This window comes from Canis lupus, chromosome 26 (genome assembly GCF_048164855.1).
Source record: "Canis lupus baileyi chromosome 26, mCanLup2.hap1, whole genome shotgun sequence".
In the NCBI taxonomy this organism is placed as follows: domain Eukaryota; kingdom Metazoa; phylum Chordata; class Mammalia; order Carnivora; family Canidae; genus Canis; species Canis lupus.
Genome location: NC_132863.1, coordinates 20,533,300 through 20,554,909, shown reverse-complemented (window position 1 = coordinate 20,554,909; position 21,610 = coordinate 20,533,300). Strand labels below are relative to the sequence as shown.

The 21,610-nt window shown below is 44.8% G+C and overlaps 1 protein-coding gene across 5 annotated transcripts in view; it reads left to right on the top strand.

The window, feature by feature from the left end:
- The first annotated feature begins 6,110 nt into the window (after positions 1 to 6,110).
- Positions 6,111 to 21,610, top strand: part of PTPRA (protein tyrosine phosphatase receptor type A) — a 170,648-nt gene continuing 155,148 nt past the window's right edge. For 4 of the 5 annotated variants that reach the window (XM_072800280.1, XM_072800281.1, XM_072800279.1 and 1 more), the window contains exon 1: positions 6,111 to 6,249. The gene's annotated coding sequence lies outside the window, so the exon portion shown is untranslated. The remainder of the gene's footprint in view (positions 6,250 to 21,610) is intronic. The other variant, XM_072800285.1, reaches the window with a different exon arrangement.

Below are 21,610 nucleotides of genomic sequence, written 5' to 3'. Positions count from 1 at the left end.
CCATGTGGTCTTGGGGCTGAAGAGGAAAGGAAGATGGAACATCTCAATTCTGCTAAGGAAGAACTACAAGCTAGAGACCCCTGGTTCAACCTTACCCCGAACAGAGGTTCCATACCCTGTCAGGAGCAGTGCCGCCTTGGCCCTGCAGACCCCATCTCTGGCCTTCAGTATATACTCCTGTTATGTGAGCTTCATGCCCCAGTGCCCCCACCTACCCTGAGGACATTTCCTTTTCCTCTTATTGAGCCCTTAGTCTAGAAAGAAGACGGGAGGAAACCAAAGCCAGAGGGTGCCAGGCCTCTCTGGAGCTTCTGGCTTACCCCCTTGATGCCTCTAGAGTTAACTTGAAGAGTGAGTGCTTGAAGAATGAGAGGTTCAGGGCCTGGTAAGGTGTTTCTTTTTCTTCTTCCACCTGGTTTGTAACTGTGACTTTGAATATCTTCCAAGGGGATATACATCACATTAAAAAAGAGCTATTTATTATGCTCATCTCTTACTACATGGGTCAAGAATCTGACAGGACAAAATGGTGGTTTGTTTCTGCTCCACAATATTTGGCACATCAGCTAGAAGACTCAAAGGTGAGGGGTGGACTTGACAGCTGGGGGCCAAAGTCATCTGAAGGAATGGCAACTCTGGCCGCTGAAGCTTGTTGACTGGAACCTTAGCTGGGGCTGTTGGTCAGGACACCTGCAACCCAGTAGTGTCACAACATGGTGGCTGGGTTCCAAGGACAGCATCCCAAGAGAGCTGGGCAGAGCTGTATTGCCTTTCCCTAACCTGGCTTTGGAAGTCACACAGGGCTTCTCAATATCTGCCACATTCTGTTGGTCAGGGCAGTCCCACCCCATTTCAAGGGGAGATGGACTCCATCTCTTCAAAGGGGAGAGGCAAGGCTCTGGCAGAGTGTGTAGAACTGGTGGTGTGGCCAGTTTTTGGAATCACGGATAGGCACGGCCTATCAGCCTTCTATCTCCGAATCAGCAGACCTCCAGGGAGAGGAAGAGAGATCCTAATACTAGGCTCATGATTTGGGGCTCTTTTCCTCCCAGCCTTGGCTTCACAATTCCTCATTGCCCTGCCAGCTCTTTGATGCCTTTTAAGAACATTTTCTCCAGTTTTTCCTAGTTGTTCTCAGTGAAAAAGTGTTGGGATTATCCAATCCAATGTGCCCTCTCTGGAAAGGGAGCCCTGAGCCCTGTTTTGAGAATGTACACAATAAAAAACTTACACCCCCAAAGTCACATGAGTCATATATTCTGCAATGTGCAAATGTTAAGCACTGTACATAGGAAGTTTTAGAAATAATGAGAAATAACAATGATGACATACAAATAGAATAATCCCAACTTCCTAAAAAGTGTGTATGCAGGTGGAGAAACACCAGAATTGTCCAAAGAGAGTTGTCTGAAAATGAACAGCAGCTTGGTGTACGTTTTTGTTGAGTGAAAACCTGATTTCACATTTTATTATGAAAACGTTCATACATACAGCTAAATTGAAAGCATTTGACAGTGAACACCTATACACCTACCACCTGGATTTTGCTATTAGCATTTTACTATACTTACTTTATCATAACATCTCTCTGTCCATCTTACCTACCTTATTTTTGATGCACTTCTAAGTTGCAGTCCTTAGGACACTTCCCTCTAAATATTTCAGAATTTCAGTAACTAGAGTTCATTATTTGTTTGCTTTTTTTTCCTTTTTATTTTTTTATTTTTATTTTTTTTATTTTATTTATTTATGATAGTCAGAGAGAGAGAGAGAGAGAGAGAGAGAGAGAGAGGCAGAGACACAGGAGGAGGGAGAAGCAGGCTCCATGCACCGGGAACCCGACGTGGGATTCGATCCCGGGTCTCCAGGATCACGCCCTGGGCCAAAGGCAGGCGCTAAACCGCTGCGCCACCCAGGGATCCCTTTTTTTTCCTTTTTAGATAGAATTTATTTATAATGCTCAGATCTTAAGTTTACATTTACGGGGTTTTGACAAATGCATACACAGTGATATTTTTTTTAATTTTTTTTTAATTTTTATTTATTTATGATAGTCACAGAGACAGAGACAGAGACAGAGAGAGAGAGAGAGAGGCAGAGACACAGGCAGAGGGAGAAGCAGGCTCCATGCACCGGGAGCCCGATGTGGGATTCGATCCGGGGTCTCCAGGATCGCGCCCTGGGCCAAAGGCAGGCGCCAAACCGCTGCGCCACCCAGGGATCCCAGTGATATTTTTTAAATAGGTTTTTTTGGGGGATCCCTGGGTGGCTCAGCAGTTAACGCCTGCCTTTGGCCCAGGGAGCGATCCTGGAGTTCCGGGATCAAGTCCCACATCAGACTCCCTGTATGGAGCCTGCTTCTCCCTCTGCCTGTGTCTCTGCCTCTCTCTCCCCCTATGTCTATCATGAATAAATAAATAAATAAATAAATAAATAAATAAATAATCTTAAAAAAAAGAATAAATAGGCTTTTTTTTTCTCCCAAGTCCTCAATTGCCCAATTAAAATTAATGTAAAAAGCCTACTCTGAATGGTTTGCACAGCCACCCTGGGTCTACTGTCATAGATGGGGCCAAGGCTTGGCCAATGGATGAGGCTAGGCTTATACCTAGGACAAGGATTTTGGGATTGGGGCAGGGTTGGAAGCAGAAAATTTGGGAATCTTTCTTCTAGTTTAGGATATCAACAGCAGTCCTGGAGTGAGAGTCAGTCAAAGGCCTCAAGACAAGGGGGCTATGATCTCTTAGGTACAAAGCTGCAGTAAATAGACCCTTGGAAATAGAACAATGGCCTGGAAAGGCACTTGGCTCTCCTCTCCTCCAACCTTCTGTCTTATTGCCTTCCTTTTTTTTTTTTTTTAATTTATTTATGATAGTCACACACACAGAGAGAGAGGCAGAGACATAGGCAGAGGGAGAAGCAGGCTCCATGCACCAGGAGCTCGACGTGGGATTCGATCCCGGGTCTCCAGGATCGCGCCCTGGGTCAAAGGGAGGCGCTAAACCGCTGCGCCACCCAGCGATCCCTGCCTTGCTTTATTTTCATTAGAGCACTTAGGAAATTTTATTTTTACTTGTTTGTTTATTGTCTGTCTCCCAATCCAGAATGTAAATTCCTGAGAGCAGAGACCTTTTCTGTCTTATTCCTGCTGGGTCCAGCACATGGTTTGCACTCAGTATGTGTTGCACGAATGATTCATCGTTCCATTTATTAGATGGTGAAAAAAGGCCCAGGGAGGGGAAGTGGTTTACCTAATGAAACGAGAGTCTTTTACCCCCATCCTCCAGCTTTTCTTCAGTCCAGTCCTCTTGTCATGAGCCCTGTGACTCCTTGGGGCGCCTGTGGTGTGGTCCTCAAGTGCCTATCTGGGGGTGTATGCTCCAATAAGCTGGGCCAAAAGGAGAACTGAGAGCAGGACTTCAGCCTCCCAAGCTGGTGGGCCTGAGTACAGGAAGCCTGCCTCCGCTCCCTCTCTAAGCCTCCTTTATGCTGTCCTCTTCAAAGACAGCCCTTTGTCCTGTGGTGATGGGGCAAAAATGTGGAAACCCTGGGCATCAGATGGGGTGGGGAGGCTGGGCAGCTATCCACACATGGCCAGATGGGGATGGGAATGGGACTCTGTCCTTTCCCACTGGAAATGGTCTTCGTGGTTACAGACCTGAACTCTCCTTCCCAGGGTGGGAATGGGGTGCCTAAGCCCCTGCCTCTCCTAGGTCTAAGGTTGTCTCATTCCTTAGGCACCACAAATGCCTTGACCACAGTGCTGCTATCTCATAAAGAGAGGAACTGCATTTCCTGAGAATGGGTTATCTTCCAAGCTGTATGTGTTTATCAGAGGCTGGGAGGTTCCAGGAAGAGTAGCAGAGGAATATTCAGGTCATCCAGACAATTGCAGGGGTTTGAGCCCCAGGGCTCTCTGACTCCCACACCCACCCTGTGTTTTCCCAAGTGTGGCCACATGGGGTGTGTGTGTGTGTGTGTGTGTGTGTGTGTGAGGAGAGGTCCTATAGATGATCTTGAGGATGAACACTTTTTATTTTATTATTATTTCTTAAGTAAACTCTACCCCCAACAAGGGGCTTAAACTCACCACCCTGCGATCAAGTGTCCTATGCTCTACCCACTGAGCAGCCAGATGCCTCAACGCTTTTTATTTTAATATATACTTTAATATTTGTTAGAACATATAAGTAGCATGTCAAACCTTTTTATGGTAAGATAAGTAAAACTATAAAGAAATAAACCAACCAAAAGAAGCATACTAGAAGATAATAGGGTAGATGTATATAAAGCAAAACTAAGCTGGTGGGGTTTGTTCTTAAGGTGCCACTGCTACCCTAGATACCCAGGTACCTCCTGCACATATGGTCTTTATTTTTCAGGCTTCCAAATGCTTTGAGTTCTGGCTTTAATGTTTTCCTTTTGGTGTGTGGATGGATTGAGTTGGGACTTCCTGGGAAAGGTATGGAAGAACCTGCCCTCATTGGCTGCCCCTGGGGTCTAAGAGACTGGGCACGTGGTCTCTGGGCCTTCCCGCCACAGTGTTTATTGGGCAGAAGCGCCTAGGGTTTGGCCATTTCGTGACCCCTCTGGCCCTGCTGACAGCAAGAGACAATTGTAGTTGGAGAAGGAACTTCCCTGCCTGGGAGGGCCTGAGGGCGGCCCACCGCTGCCCGTATTCCCAGGCCTTGGGTCCGGTCAGCATACAGTCACTTATCCCATAAATGAGGAGAGGGGAGAGTGTAAACAGTCCTAAATTGGCGCCTCAACCTTAGGCAGTGGTGGGGACTGGAGGTGATAGGGGCACCAACCCGAGGAAATAGTTGCCGATATGTGGGCTCCTTCTGCACCAAAATGTACCCCCAGGTACCCCTTGTCAGAAGAGTTGCCGCTGGCCACAGATTCTTCCCCTGGGGCGCTCCTCCACCCAACGCAGGCGGCGCGGACTTGGGGTCCGGAATTGAGGGTCACCCAGCAAGCTCTGCTTGCACACTGCTGTGCAATCTGTCTCCAGCCTGCAGATGCCCAACCACTCGCCGTGGAGCGGGGCCTGGAGCGTCTGAGGGCCCTTGTATGGGGGCCACAATCAGCGGAATGTGTCACCCGCCACCCACCTCGACCATGTCCCCTGGCCTTCAGCCGCGTATGCCCAAGTCCCGTAGCCTGGGAACCACAGCTGCGGGACAAGACGTATGCATAGCTTTGGGGCACCACGCGTGCGGTAGGGACCCCTGGGAAGGGGTCCGCGCGCGCAATCCCGACCCCGACCGCAACAGCGGGACGCATCTCCGGATCCTCTCTCCCTTTGAACCTCCCCCCCGCCCCCAACGGCAGAACACCATGTGTCACATTTCTAGTCGGCTCGGTGGCAAAGCAGGCCCCGGTACGCGCAACTAGAAGGCGGGAGTGATTTCCCTGGGGCTTGGGTGGGGATGGTGTGAGCTGACTTGATGTAAGACGACATCTATGGCGCCAGGTCCATTCCAGGCACTTCGCGGGTTCTTCTCGCCGAGAAAGCCTACGTCCTTTGAATACCTTGCAGCAATGGGGAGGGGCGGGGGAGTAGGAATGGAATACATTTGGAGAGAGGGATGGAAAGATAGCTTTTGAGTCGCAGTCCGTCTTGGTTTCTAGACATTGGCACAATTCGTATTTGGCCTCAGTTTCCTCATCTGTAAACTGGAAGGCCCACGTCCAAGGGGCTGGGACTGTAAAGAGGCGGAAGGCGTGGTGCACGGGCTGCCAGTGCTCCCGGGGTCTGGGCGGCCGCGGGGTGCACGCACACCTCCCACGCCGCGCAGAAGCGGTCGAGACCGTGAGACCCAGCTCAGCGCCCCAGGCGTGCTTGCAAGCGAGCGCTCGGAGGCGCGCAGGGCGGGGCCCGCTAGGGCTGGGAGACGCCCGTTCGGTGTGGGCCAATCAGCGCCTGTCTCTGAACCGCCAATCAGGGCCCACCTTACAGCCAAGGCCGGGTCGGGAGCGAGGCTGCGGCCAGTGCGGCGCTGACAGAGACGCGCGCGCGCCAGCCAGTTCGGACCCCGGGCCGCGGCCGCCATCACCGCCGCCCGCCCAGTCGCCCCTCAGCCGCTTCCCCTCGCCATGGAGGCGAGGCCGCCGCCGCCGCCGCGGAGCTCCGAGCCGCGGGCCGGGCGGCGGCCCTGAGGGCGTGTGGCGGGCCGAGACGCCGCCGCGGAGTCGAGGCGGAGCCGCCGTCCTCGTTCCCAGCGGTCCCGCCCAGCGCTGGACTCGGTGAGTGCTCGCGGCCGCCGCCGCCCGGGTGGGCTCCGCGAGGGGGGGCGGCTCCAGGCTGCGTGTGGGAGGGCTCGCCGGCCGGAGCCCCAGGTCCTCTGTTCCCGGCAGAACCCGTCAGGCAGCTCCAGTGGGACCCCGCGTCCTTGCGCTGTCGGTGCGGGGGGGGGGTGTCCCCGGAAACGTGCGGGACAGGGCGCCGACCCCTCTCGACGGCCCGAGAACTTCGCGTGCGTCCTTCTGGGGCCAGGCCAGGGTGCTGCCGTAGTTCATTCTGAAGGGAGAAACTTGGAACAGTGAAGACAGAATTTGCGCCGGTCCATGTAATGGGAAGAAAGGCGAAGACTCCTGGCATGAGAAAATTTGCTCTTGCGGAGACTAACTTTTCTTTGCCTTAACCCCCCTGGCCTCTGGCCCAGGCCCCTTTCTTTTCCGCCCACTCCCAACTGTCGAGGCTGCTTAAGAAGGGAAATAGGGGGTCAGAGCTGCCCAGAATTCAAAATGAGCCAGTCGGGAATGCGGATTCCCCTTCTTTTTTTTTTTTTTTTTTTTTACTTTTGGTAAATAAAGAATAACGTGTGTTTTAATTTTAAATTAGTTCTTGATTGTATTTCTTGAAGATGAAAATAATAATGGCAGAGCTGAGGTACCCCCCCCCCCCCCCCCCCGAGATCAGTGATGATGTTTGTAAGATTGGAAAAGAGGAATGTTCAAAACCTCCCTCGGCGGGTAAAATGCCTTCAGAAACCTGTACCCAGGGTAGGGATTTGTGCTCTAGAACCAGTCGCATCTCCCAGGAGATGTCTTCATTTGCCACCTGCTTGCTGTTTAAGGCAGCCTAGAACCAGAAGATGGTGGGCGAAGAGAGAGCTGAGGGTGGAAGATGGGCGAACATCTTCCTGCCTGGCCACTCCTGCAAAAAAACACGGATCTGATGCTGTCACTTGTTTACTTAAAAACTCCTCGCTCTCCTTTTCCCATGGGATGAATGAAGCCCAAAATGTCTTATCAAGTCATACAAGGCCCTGGACGGTCTTGCCTCTATTTACTCATAGCTTAGTTTTTCGATTTTCCTTTCCCTCTTTCCTAGCCCTTTGGAGCTGCTTGACTGCCTCCTCACATGTTTGGATGTGCTTGTGTGATCCTCTTTCTTCCCCCTTCTTTAATCTGCCAAGCTCTGCCTCTGTCTTTAAAGATCTTCTGATTTGAGAAGCTTCTTGAGGCCAGGAGCTGTGTCATGTTTACCTTTCCATCCCCCATGCCAAGACGATTCTTCTTCTCAATTGTCTTGTAGGTCCCATTCCAGCTCTTTCCCCATATGTCTCGTCTCTGTTTACTTCCAGGTACCCACTTGCTGAGAGAATCTTTTCCTGAGTGTTTCCCAAAGGCCTACTTGGAGTGTATGGCACATCTAGGATATTTAGTATCTCAGATTGCCCATCTCTTGTGTCTGTTCTCATCCAGTCGCCATAAGTAGTCAGCAGGCAGGAACTGGCAGATCTCATATCCCACTGGTTTCCAATCTGCTTGACTGTCTCTGAAAGCCTCAAAGCCCCATGATCTCTTTTCACCTCTGCCTGCCCCAGGTGGCCTGGCTACTATGTGTATTCCAAGGCATGTGGGATCCAGGAGGCAATTCGCTGGGTGGGTACCTTTTAGTCACTTACTTACCATCTGGATGAAATTCAGAACCAGAAAAGCCAATCAGCTGACTTAAGTAAAGGTGTTCATGTGCCTTCTATTTGCCAGGTAAAGAGCTTGGAATACAAAATAGAAGCAAAGAAGTCAAATCTTTACTTTTTAGGAGCTCTCAGGACAGGTGGATACAAAAACCTCACAAGTGCTATGAGAATGTAGTAATGATAATAACTGTTGTCTTTTATTTGCCTTGTGAGAGACTGTGTAATAAATTCATTCCATGAATTATCTTATTTAATCATTTCAGTGGTCGATTAGGGGCTTATTCCTATTTGGCAAGGTGGAAACTGAGGCCATATAAAGGGCACATGAGGGAATAGTCAGGATTTGAATCTTGGCAGTCTAGTTCCAGAACATCTGCCAGGCTGTATAGAGAGCATTCCTTTCCTGGGAGGGGACCTTTGGGTCACAAAGGATGCGTACTGAGTTTGTGTGTTGTGGACAGATTGTAGGAAAGAAGAAGCATCATGTGAGGGCTTGGAGGTGGAAAGAGTCCACTGTCCTTGGGGAGCAGAGGTTAAAACAACTGAGTTGGGTAGAGGGGAGAAGGAAGGGAGATGAGATTAGAGTGAGCTTGCAGGGCTCTCTGTGCTGTTTTTGAGTTTGGGCAGTGGAGAGCCACTGAAGGATTTTTTTTTTTTTTAAGATTTTATTTATTCATGAGAGACACGGGGGTGGGGGGAGAGGCAGTGACGGCAGGGAGCCTGTTGTGGGACTCCCCGGTCTCCAGGATCATGCCCTGGGCTGAAGGCGGTGCTAAACCGCTGAGCCACCCGGGCTGCCCGAGCCACTGAAGGATTTTAAAGATGGTTAGGGACCTCGACTGGCTGGGCTTTGGAAAGGTCATTTAGGGTCAGTGTGGGGCCAGAAGCTGATGCCCCTCAATTTGGAGGCAATGCTCAGGCCCCACAGAGGTGGAGTTATAGCCTCTTAAGACCCAGGGAGGGCTAGAGAGAATCCTCAGTTTCAGGAAAAGATAAATAAATGTGATGAAACACTCCAGCAGAAAAGAGGAAAAAACAAAACAAAACAAAAAAAACACCCCAGCAGTATAAAAGGGAATATACTGTCTCCCTCCTATCTTAACCTCTTCAGAGATGACTGGGCTTTCCAGTTTCTATGGCTTTACATAGACACTGTACTTTTATAAACGTGTGTACCTATTCGTATTCTTCCCCTCATGGTACATACCAGTCACACCTTTTTCCTTAATGTATTTAGGAAATCATTCCGTATTGGTAGGTATAAAGCTGTTCATTCTTTCTGTTGACATTTTTTGCTCTTCATTGTGTGGCTGCATCATAATCTGTAACTAGTCTTTAAGTTAAACAACATTTAATTTTCCAGATTTTTCTATTACAGTGTTACAATGAATGTTTTTGTACATAGTAGTTTGTAAGGAGCTCATATGTAAGGTTATCTGAACAATGTATTTCTAGAAATGGAATTACTGGGTCAGAGGATATATGCCCATTTAAAATTTTTAGACCTATATCCAAATCACCACTGCTTCAAGGTGTTTGTACTAAATCATTCTCCTCCCAAAATGTGAACGAGACTTAGTAGATCTTCATCAGAGTGTACATCAGGATCCCCTGGGATGCTTTTTCATATATCTATACCTACTTTTCCCTCAACTAATCTCCCCCCATGTGATTTTTTTTTTTTTTTTTTTTTTTTTAAATTTTTATTTATTTATGATAGTCACATACAGAGAGAGAGAGAGAGAGGCAGAGACACAGGCAGAGGGAGAGGCAGGCTCCATGCACTGGGAGCCCGACGTGGGATTCGATCCCGGGTCTCCAGGATCGCACCCTGGGCCAAAGGCAGGCGCCAAACCGCTGCGCCACCCAGGGATCCCCCCCCATGTGATTTTAACTGATTTCTTTCAGTTTACAGAGGGAGACATTGAGGTTCAGGAGGATAAATGACTTTTGTGACTTGTCAGTGTGGGTGGTGGTTGTTTTTCAAGCAGTTCTGATATTTGTATTTGCTCAGTTCCTTTCATTGGAGGCACTCAGTTGATTTGTAAACATTGTTGCATTATTTTTCTTCATGGTCATGTGGAAAAAGTGAGATGCAGGTGAAGTTTGAATTTGAGTTATAAGCAGGAAGCTGGCCAAATACAGAATCTTGTCTTTTTACTTCTAGTGCAATAACTAATGTTCCTAAATACCAAAGCTGAAGAAATGACTTTTTAGTGAGCTTGAGTACAACAAAAATAGACTGTGTAACACTTATTAAACTGAATAGCAGGGACACCTGTGTGGCTCAGCCATTGAGCATTTGCCTTTGGCTCAGGGCATGATCCCAGGTCTTGGGATCGAGTCCCGCATCTGGCTCTCTGTGAGGAGCCTGCTTCTCCCTCTGCCTATGTCTCTGCCTCTCTCTCTGTTTCTCATGAATAAATAAAATCTTAAAAAAAAAAAAAACCAAACTGAACAGCAAATCCATAAATAACCCAATAATAAGATGTGTTTTTACTTATTTATTATTAAAAAGATTTACTTCTTTATCTTAGAGTGAGAGCTTGAGAGAATGTGAACGAGCAGGGGTGCCTGAGCAGGAGAGGGAGGGGAAGAGAGGGAAAGAGAGAATCTCAGGGAGACTCCATGCTGAGAGTAGAGCCTGATGTGGGCCTCGATCTCCCAACCCTGAGATCATGACCTGAGCTGAAACCAAGAGTTGGGTACCTAACCCGTGGAACCACTTGGGTGTGCCAAAATTTGTTTTAATATATTCTTTATAGGGACACCTGGCTGGCTCACTCAGTAGAGCATGCAACTCTTGATCTTGGGGTCCTGAGGTCAAGCCCCACATTGTGTGTTGAGTTCACTTAAAAATATATATGTATATATATACACGTTTGTATATATATTCTCTATAGAAAAGAGAATTTGTTAAGTGTGAAACTGTATTTGCTTTATTTTTTGTTTTAATTTTAATTCCAGTTAATTTATAGTGTTATATTAGTTTTAAGCATATGATATAGTGATTCAACATTTCCATACATCACTTGGTGCTCCTCATGACAGGCACACTCTTTAATCCCCATCACCTATTTAGCCAGCCTGTCCCCCTGGCCAAATTGTATGTATATACGTATTTATTTTTAAGTAGGCTCCGCACCCAACATGGGGCTTGAACTCGTAGACCTTAAGATTGAGAGTCACATGTTCTACCAACTAAGCCAGCCAGGTGCCCCTATATTGACTTTAAGTTCACATTCATTTGGGTCATTATTTAGGCATGGCTTTTTTTTTTTTTTTAATACTTGTAGTCAGTGCATACAGAATATGATTGTTGTATTTATTTTATTTTATTTTATTTTATTTATGAGAGACACAGAGAGAAAGAGAGGCAGAGACATAGGCAGAGGGAGGGAGAAGCAGGCTCCATGCAGAGAGCCTGACGTGGGACTCGATCCCAGGTCTCCAGGATCACACCCTGGGCTGAAGGCAGCGCTAAACCGCTGAGCCACCCGGGCTGCCCTGATTGTTGTATTTTTGAATGGCATAAAATATTTCATACTTATCTATGTATCTAATTTATTTTTTTAAATCTTTTTTTTTAAAGATTTATTTATTTTTATTTATTTATTTTTTTTAAGATTTATTTATTTTTATTCAGAGAGAGAGAGAGACTGAGAGGCAGAGACACAGGCAGAGGGAGAAGCAGGCTCCATGCAGGGAGCCCGACATGGGACTCGATCCCGGGTCTCCAGGATCACACCCCAGGCTGCAGGCAGCGCCAAACCGCTGTGCCACTGGGGCTGCCCTATGTATCTAATTTAAATCACAGAATAGTAAACTATGCATTGATAACTAGTTTGTGCAATCTTTTAAATTTTTTCCTTTACTTTATCCTTTTTACAATTATACTTTTTAAAAAGATTTGAGAGTGTAAGTGTACTGGTGTGAGCAGGCGGAGGGGTGGGTAGGGAGAAGGGGAGAGAATCTTAAGCAGGCTCCACCTCCCAACTCATGAGATTACCACCTGAGCCAAAACCAAGAGTAGGGCACTTAACCCACTGAGCCTTTCGGATGCCCTCCCTCCCCCCCCCCCCCCCCCCCCGCCCCCTTGAAATCTTAAAATAATCTTGGTTTTGGGTTAGGTCATGATTCTATGGGTCAGGGGATTGAACTCCTTGTCAGGCTCACATGCTGAGCCTGGAAGCTGCTTGATTCTCTTCCTCTTCCTCTGTACCTGCCTCACCTTGAAAGAAATAATAATTAAATTAAAAAAGGCTTTAAAAAGAAGATTTTATTTTTAAGTGATTTCTGCAACCAGCGTGGGGGGCGAATTCACAACCCCAAGATCAAGAGTTGCACGCTCTGACTGAGCCAGCTAGGCACCCAACAAATGGTACTTTTGAACACCTTTGCTTAAATACTACTTCTGGATTATTTTCTTGGAGTCTTGCTCCTAAAATGGGTTCACTTGAGTCGGGTTACAGTTTCAGTGCCAAATTGCTATCTGGAAAGGTTGAACTAAATTATAACACCATAAAAATTTATGTGGCCCTGTTTCCTGCCAGTCCAGCCAATACTATTACAAACAAAACCTAATATTTGATTTTATTAATTCACTCAAAATGTAATGGTATTTTGAATTAGGCTTAATTTACATTTCTCTAGAAAAAGAGACCAGTAGTTTATTTAGAATTTGAAATAGAGTGCTATGATATGTATCCAAGAGTTATGTACCTAAAGGCAACTTGTTTTTTGAGGAAAGACATGATTAATAGGTCAGAAATATTGTGGAAATTTAGGATAAGATCATACTGGTATGAAATAGAAGACTAGATGCTGTTCAACTGAAAATACTAGACATTGTGCCTGGAGTTGGGATATCCCAGAAGAACGTGGATGTGATGTCTGTCCTTTCCCACTTGTGGGCTAATGTCAGAGAAGTTCAATGTTAGTACTTATTAAAAGGCCCTGAGCTGGGAAGGGGTTTGGTACCTTAGGGCATTGCTTCTCTAACTTGAATGTTCACATAACCATCTGGGGACCTTGTTAAGATGCCAAGTCCTGATTCATTATGTCTAGGGTGGGACTTGGGATTCTGCATTACTAACCAGCTCCCTAATGAGGCAGATGCTGCTGGTGGGTGGATCACACTTGGAGTAACAAGGTCTAATTGAAACTTTGGTAAGAGGGGTAGCTCTTCATACTGGCTGTACTTTAGATTCACCTGGGGAACTTAAAAAATCAAGGATGCAAATACCCTACCCCCAGGTATTTTGATTTAATTGGTCTAGGGTGGGACCTGAGAATGTATAAATATTTTTAAGTTCCCAGGTGATACCCATATGCAGTGGTTGAGAACCACTTGACTAGAGAGAGGCAGGAGCCAGAGTTGAGGGCCCTATATAACATGCGAGGATTTTGGACTTTATCCTGAAGGCAGAACTAAGCCATTATAGGATGATAAGGAGGAGAGTGAACTGATCTGATTTGCAGTTTTAAAAAGTTCACTGTTGCCTTCAAACTAGTGCAGTAATTTTCAAAGTGAGGTAGATAAGATGACTCGCTGGGATGCTGGAAGACAATTTTAGAGCTTTTATTATTTTTATCTAAAAAATGGTAAAACATTAAATTCAGGGATTGTTACCGGCATCTTCTTGGGTCTGTAAGTCAGTGTTCCTGTGTTAGCTATAGAACTTTGGGTGTCCTGAAGGAAGAGAAAGGAGTTCTGCGGTGAGCAAGCAGAGCCATAATCATGCATTTCCTTTTAGTGTATTCATTAATAATTTCCATTTAGTGTAAACATTAATAACAGTTTATACATATTTTTTATTAAACCTTCACAAAATGGACAAGTGGCTTAAAACAATTTTTAAAAAAGATTTTATATATTTATTCATGAGAGAGAGAAAGAGGCAAAGACATAGGCAGAGAGAGAAGCAGGCTCCCTGTGGGGAGCCTGATGTGGGACTCGATTCCAGGACCCGGCATCACAAGCTGAGCCAAAGGTAGATGCTCAAGCACTGAGTCACCCAGGGGCCTGCTTAAAACAATTTCTGCAAATAAACCAGTGATTGAAGAAAATACTAATAATGTAAGCACAAACAATGGCAGAGTTGACCCTTGTTCAACTCCTATTACAAACTGTTGCTGAGCTGTTATTTTTTTATTTTTATTTTTTTTTATTTATGATAGTCACACAGAGAGAAAGAGAGAGAGGCAGAGACATAGGCAGAGGGAGAAGCAGGCTCCATGCACCGGGAGCCCGATGTGGGATTCGATCCCGGGTCTCCAGGATTGCGCCCTGGGCCAAAGGCAGGCGCCAAACCGCTGCGCCACCCAGGGATCCCTGAGCTGTTAAATCAGATTAAATAAGTCAGCTTTTATTACATTAGAAAGTATCAGGAAGCCTTTTTTTTTCTTTTTTTTTAAGATTTTAGGGCAGCCCGGCGTGTCTGCCTCTCTGTGTGTGTGTGTGTCTCTCATGAATAAATAAATAAAATCTTTAAAAAAAAAAAAAGGATTTTATTTATTTATTTATTGAGAGAGTGCATTAGCTGGAGTGAAGGACAGTGGGAGAGGACAAGCCGACTCCCCTGCTGAGCAAGGAGCCCAGAGTAGGGCTCTATCCCAGGACCTTTTTTTTTTTTTTAAAGCCTCCCTTCCCCTTCCCCTTCCCCTTCCCCTTCCCCTTCCCCTTCCCCTTCCCCTTCCCTTCGCTGGAGTGAGGGACGGCGGGAGAGGGACAAGCAGACTCCCCTCCTGAGCAAGAAGCCCAATGTAGGGCTCTGTCCCAGGTCCCTGAGATCATAACCTGAGCCGAAGGCAGGCACTTAACTGACTGAGTCACTCATACACCCCTGGAAGCCTCCTTGAAATATGGATTCATATCCTCTGTCATTTTTTTAAAGATTTTATTTAAAAAAATATTTTATTTATTTATTCATAGACACACACACACACAGAGGGAGAGAGAGAGAGAGAGGCAGAGACACAGGCAGAGGGAGAAGCAGGCTCCATGCAGGGAGCCTGACGTGGGACTCAATCCCGGGTCTCCAGGATCACACCCCGGGCTGCAAGCGGCGCTAAACCGCTAAGCCACCAGGGTTGCCCACATCCTCTGTCCTTAATAGGAATCTTGTTTTAAGAGTTTGTAGAACATTGAGATATAAAATAATAATATACAAGGCTGTCATTAGTACCAAGACCCTTGAAAACTAAGCATACAGAGCTTAAAGAGAACCTCTGCATTTTTCTCTTCCAATGATGTTTAGTCATAGGCTGTTCTATGCGATTCTTTAACAATTTTACTAACCTAGTGATTAAAGTATATATTTGTTGTTCTTATGAAAGACAAAAAAGCACATAACATTGACAGGTTCTTCCTGTTGTACCCCACCTCCCGAAAAGGCTTGCTTTAAAAAAAGACCGGAAAGCTATGTCAAGAAGCCAAAATGCATTCCTTTTTCAGCAAATACTCATACAATGAATGGAAAATGTTGTGAAGATTTGAACAATATTGAGACAAATTTTACAGTGTGGTAGGTTTGCTACATATGTAGTTATAAAAGTATAGAAGCTTCTATCATGTCTTAGTATTTGCTAGATTTTCTTTTAATAATTTTTTTTTTTTTAAAGATTTTATTTATTTACTCATAGACACAGAGAGAGAGAGGCAGAGACACAGGCAGAGGGAGAAGCAGGCTCCATGCAGGGAGCCTGATGTGGGACTCGATCCCGGGTCTCCAGGATCACGCCCCAGGCTGCAGGCGGCGCCAAACCGCTGCGCCACCAGGGCTGCCCCTCTTTTAATAATTAAATCTCCCCAAAGTCACATCTTTTGTGAGCTACTGGAGGAAGATTGTACTGGAGAAGATGTTTTCTTTTTTTCTTTTTAAAGATTTTATTTATTTATTCATGATAGAGAGAGAGAGAAAGAGAAAGAGAGGCAGAGACACAGGCAGAGGGAGAAGCAGGTTCCATGCAGGGGCCAGATGTGGGACTTGATCCCGGGACTCCAGGATCGCGCCCTGAGCCAAAGGCAGGCGCCAAACCACTGAGCCAACCAGGGATCCCTCTTTTTTTCTTTTTAAATTTATTTTATTTATTTTTAAAAGATTTTATTTATTTATTCATAAGACAGAGAGAGAGAGAGAGAGAGAGGCGCTCAGAGACACAGGCAGAGGGAGAAGCAGGCTCCATGCAGGGAGCCTGATGCGGGACCCCGTCCTGGGACTCCAGGATCAAGCCCTGGGCCAAAGGCAGACGCTCAACTCCTGAGCCACCCAGGGATCCCGAGAAGATATATTCTTAGTAGGAAATGACTGCCTTCATAACATTGCTATATGGAATAATTGTCTAAATGTAAGCTAGTGACAGAACAGTTGCATTGACTGAATAAAAAGATGAAATTCATTCACTGCCACTTAATGGATTATTGAGGCAAGTTATCCTTTTTTGGCTATTTTGTAGAGTCGATATTTTTTCCTTTTTTTTTTTTTTTTTTCATTTTTCTTTCCCAAAAACTTGCTGACTTTTCCTGTGTGTGCTACCTGGCAAATACTATTTGAAAAATTAATATCCTTAATCTGTGTTTTCAAGTAAAATGGTTATTTAAACAGTGAAAAGTAATTTTTTTCTTACAAAGAAGTGTGCTATGGAATAGCCTTTCCTAGTAATTAAAAAAAAACAGCTTTATTGAAATATAATTTACATACCATAAATTCACCCTTTTAGGGCTACCTGGGTGGCTCAGTCAGTTAAGTGTCTTACTCTTGGTTTCAGCTCAAGTCATGATCTCAGGGTTGTGAGATTGAGTACTGCCCTCCTTCGTGGAGAGTCGGCTTAAATTCTCTCCCTCTGCCCCTCCTCCCACTCATGCATGTGATCTCTTTTCTTTCTTTCTCTCTCTCTCTCTCTCTCTTTATTAAGAATAAATTAATCTTAAAAAATAAATTCACCGTTTTAAAACGTACAGTTCAGGGACACCTGGGTGGCTCAGTGGTTGAGCATCTGCCTTTGGCTCGGGTGATGATCCTGGGGTCCTGGGATTGAGTCTCACATTGGGCCCCCCATGGGGAGGCTGCTTCCCCGTTTGCCTAAGTTTCTGCCTTTCTCCTGTGTCTCTTATAAATAAATAAGTAAAATCTTAAAAAATAAAACATACAAGTTCAGTGGTTTCTAAAGATTTTATTTTTATTTATTTATTTATTTATTTATTAATTTTTATTTATTTATGATAGTCACAGAGAGAGAGAGAGAGAGAGGCAGAGACATAGGCCGAGGGAGAAGCAGGCTCCATGCACCGGGAGCCCGACGTGGGATTCGATCCCGGGTCTCCAGGATCGCGCCCTGGGCCAAAGGCAGGTGCTAAACCGCTGCGCCACCCAGGGATCCCCTAAAGATTTTATTTATTTGAGACAGAGACTGAGAGAGAGAGGCAGAGACACAGGCAGAGGAAGAAGCAGGCTCCATGCAGGAAGCCCGACACGGGACTCGATCCTGGCACTCCGGGATCACTCCCCGAGCCAAAGGCAGATGCTCAACTGCTGAGCCACCCAGGTGTCCCAAGTTCAGTGGTTTTTAATATATTCTTGAAGTTGTGCAGTCATCACCACCATCTAATTTCAGAAGGTTTTCATTATTCCAAGAAGAAGTTCTGTACCCAGTAGCTTCGTTCCCCATTCAGCCTTTCCCCTAGCTTCTGGGAGTCAGTTATCTTCTGTCTCTATGGATGTGCCTGGTCTGGAGGCATCATGTAAATGGAGTCATATGGCATGTGGCATAATGTTTTTGGGATTCATCCATGTTGTAGCATCTATCAGTACTTATTGCTTTTTGTAGCTAAATAATCCATTCCATTCCATTCCATTCCATTCCATTCCATTCCATTCCATTCCATTCCATTCCATTCCATTCCATTCCATTCCATTCCACTGTATGAGTATACCACATTTTGTTATCCATTAATCAGTGAACATTTGAGTTGTTTCCATTTTTTGTCTATTATGAATAATGCTGTCATGAACATGTATAAGTTTCTGTGTGAACATGTTTTCATTTCTTTTGGGTATATACCTAGGAGTGGAATTGCTGGATTAAGTGGTAATACTGTTTAACTTTTAGAGGAGCTGCCAAAACTGTTTTCTAAAGCAGCTACACCATTTTACGGTTTCCAGCAGCAATGCACAAGGGTTCCAGTTTCTCCATGTCCTCACCAACATTTGTTCTTTTCTTTTCTTTTCTTTTCTTTTCTTTTCTTTTCTTTTCTTTTCTTTTCTTTTCTTTTCTTTTCTTTTCTTTCTCTTTTCTTCTCTTTTCTTTTCTTTTCTTTTCTTCTTTCTTTTCATTTCTCTTTTCTCTCTCTCTCTCTCTCTTTCTGTCTGTCTGTCTGTCTCTCTCTCTCTCTCTTCCACACCCTAGGATCAAGAATTGCATGCTCCACCGACTAGGCCAGCTAAGCACCCCCTCTGTCTTTTTGATTATAGCTATCTTAGTGGGTGTGAAGTGGTATCTCATTGTGGTTTTGATTTGCATTTCCCTGATGACTCATGATCTCATTGTTATTTTGTTACACCTATAAAAACTCTCATAATTTTACAAATGAAAAACTTGGAAACATAAGTTTGTTACCTGATAAAAATCTCCAAATGTGTTTCTAAAAAATTTCCAGGTGATCTAATGAAATAAAAGACCTAGAGATTGATCATCATTGGTTGTTAAAGCCATTAGGGAATTTTATAATAATAGAAGGATAGGACTGACAATCTTCTGATCAATTATATCATCTTCATAATGGATACCAGTAAACCTTTTGTTCCTCTTGTGTGGTACAATAGGAAAAAATATAATACCATTCATGAAATACTCTCCCTCCTACAAAATTAAACTTTTTAAAAAATTTTATTTTAAAAATACATTTATTTGAGAGAGCAGAGGAATGGGGAGAAGCAGGCTCCTTGCTAAGCATGGAGCCCATCGTGGGGCTCAATCCCAGGACCTCAGGACCCTGAGATCATGACCTGAGGTGAAGGGAGACACTTAAACTGACTTGAGCCACCCAGGCACCCATCAAGCCAGACTCTTAACTTCTAGATCTAACTATGAGTTCACAGAATGTGATTAGAATATCATAAAAAAAAAAAAGAATATCATAATATGGGGCAGCCCGGGTGGCTCAGCGGTTGAGCATCTGCCTTCAACCTAGGGCCTGAGCCTGGGGACCTGGGATTGAGTCCCATGTTGGGCTCCCTGCATGGAGCCTGCTTCTCCCTCTGCCTGTGTCTCTCATGAATACATAAAATCTTAAAAAAAAAAAAAAAAAAAAAAAAAAGAATATCATAATATGGGAAATTCTGTAGAAGAACCCAGTTACTTCAAATAAATGCAGAAAACCCCAGATAAATTATTACAGATTAGAAAAGACTAGAGACATACTATTTCATTTTTTAAATCCTTTTTAAAAAAATTTATTTATTATTTACGATAGAGAGAGAGAGAGAGAGAGAGAGAGGGGCGCAGAGACACAGGCAGAGGGAGAAGCAGACTCCATGCCGGGAGCCCAATGTGGGACTCGATCCCAGGTCTCCAGGATAGCGCCCTGGGCCAAAGGCAGGCGCCAAACCGCTGAGCCACCCAGGGATCCCCGAGACATACTATTTCAATATGATTAATGTGTTGACCTTGTTTAGATCCTGTTTCATACAGACCAACAATAAAAATATATTTATGAGGGGCACCTGGCTGGCTCAGTTGGAAAAGTGTCTGAATCTTGATCTTGGGATTGTGAGCTTGAGCCCCACATGGGATGTAGAGATTCCTTAAGTAAAATTTTATTTTATTTTATTTTATTTTATTTTATTTTATTTTATTTTATTTTTTCTTTTATTTTTTTTAAAGATTTTATTTATTTATTAGAAACAGAGAGAGAAAGAGAGAGGCAGAGACACAGGCAGAGGGAGAAGCAGGCTCCATGCAGGGAGCTTGATATGGGACTTGATTCAGGGCCTCCAGGATCACACCCTGGGCTGAAGGCGGTGCTAAACCGCTAAGCCATCGGGACTGCCCCTTAAGTAAAATTTTAAAAAGATGTTTATGAAACCATTGGGAATAATTTGAATATCATTGTATATTAGATGATTTTTAAACAATTGTTTTAGTTATTTTAAAGTATGATAATGGTATTCTATTAAAAGGAAAGATTCTGGGGCAGCCCCGGTGGCCCAGGGCGTGATCCTGGAGACTCAGGATCGAGTCCCACATCGGGCTCCCTGCATGGAGCCTGCTTCTCCCTCTGCCTGTGTCTCTGCCTCTCTGTGTGTCTGTCATGAATAAATAAATAAAACGTTTAAAAAAAATAAAAGGAAAGATTCCTTTCTCTTAGGGATAAATACAGAAGTATCTTTCTGAAAAAAAATTCATTGTATTTGGACGTTTACCAAACTTTATTTATTTATTTTAAAGATTTATTTTTATTTATTTATGATAGACAGAGAGAGAGAGAGAGAGAGAGAGAGAGGCAGAGACACAGGCAGAGGGAGAAGCAGGCTCCATGCCAGGAGCCTGATGCAGGACTCGATCCCGGGACTCCAGGATCGTGCCCTGGGCCAAAGGCAGGTACGAAACCGCTGAGCCACCCAGGGATCCCCCTACCAAACTTTAACTTATTACTTTACCATAAATATTTGAATACTTTACCATTTATTGATAGTTATTGAAGCTGGTTAAAAGACATAAAAGAATTTATTATAGTGGCACCTGGGTGGCTCAGAGGTTGAGCATGTCCCTTTGGCTCTGGTCGTGACTCCAGAGTCCTGGGATCAAGTCCTGCAGCAGGCTCCCCAAGGAGAGCCTGCTTTTCCCTCTGCCTTGACTCTGCCTGTCTGTCTCTCATGAATAAATAAAATCTTAAAAAAAAAACTTATTATAGAGCTTGCACTTCTTTTGTGTATGTTTTAAATTTCCCATAGTAAAAAGTTAGAAAATACTCCCAATAGTTTTAGTGGGTTTCAAATCCATTTGTTAGAAATGGATTTCTAATCTTCTGATTAGTTTTCAAGAATAATTGCATCGGGGAAGATGGACATTTGCTAGTCAGATTTAAAGGAAAAATGTTTATGAAATGGTTGGGGTTGGAAAATAAATACCATGATTTAGTAAGCACTGCCATAAGTGTTTGTTTTCTTTCTTTTTCCTTTTTCCTTTCCTTTTTCATGAGAGAGAGAGGCAGAGACATAAGCAGAGGGAGAAGCAGACTACCCCCAGGGAGCCTGATGCGGGACTGGATCCCAAAACCCCAGGATCACGCCCTGAGCCAAAGCCCTGAGCCAAAGGCAGACACTCAACCACTGAGCCACCCAGGCATCCAGTATTCTTTTCTTTTTGATCCCATGTTTCTCTTTGGCTATGATAGCCATTAAAACCAAGTATTGACTTGAGACCAACTTATAGATTGCTCTGTCACAAAGTATTGGAATGAGGTTTTTCTTTTTTTCTTTTTAAAGATTTATTTATTTATTTATGATAGAGATAGATAGAGAGAGAGAGGCAGAGACACAGGAGGAGACAGAAGCAGGCTCCATGCTGGGAGCCCGATGTGGGAATCGATCCAGGGACTCCAGGATCACGCCCTGGGCCAAAGGCAAGTGCTAAACCGCTGAGCCACCCAGGGATCTCTGGAATGAGGTTTTTCAAGC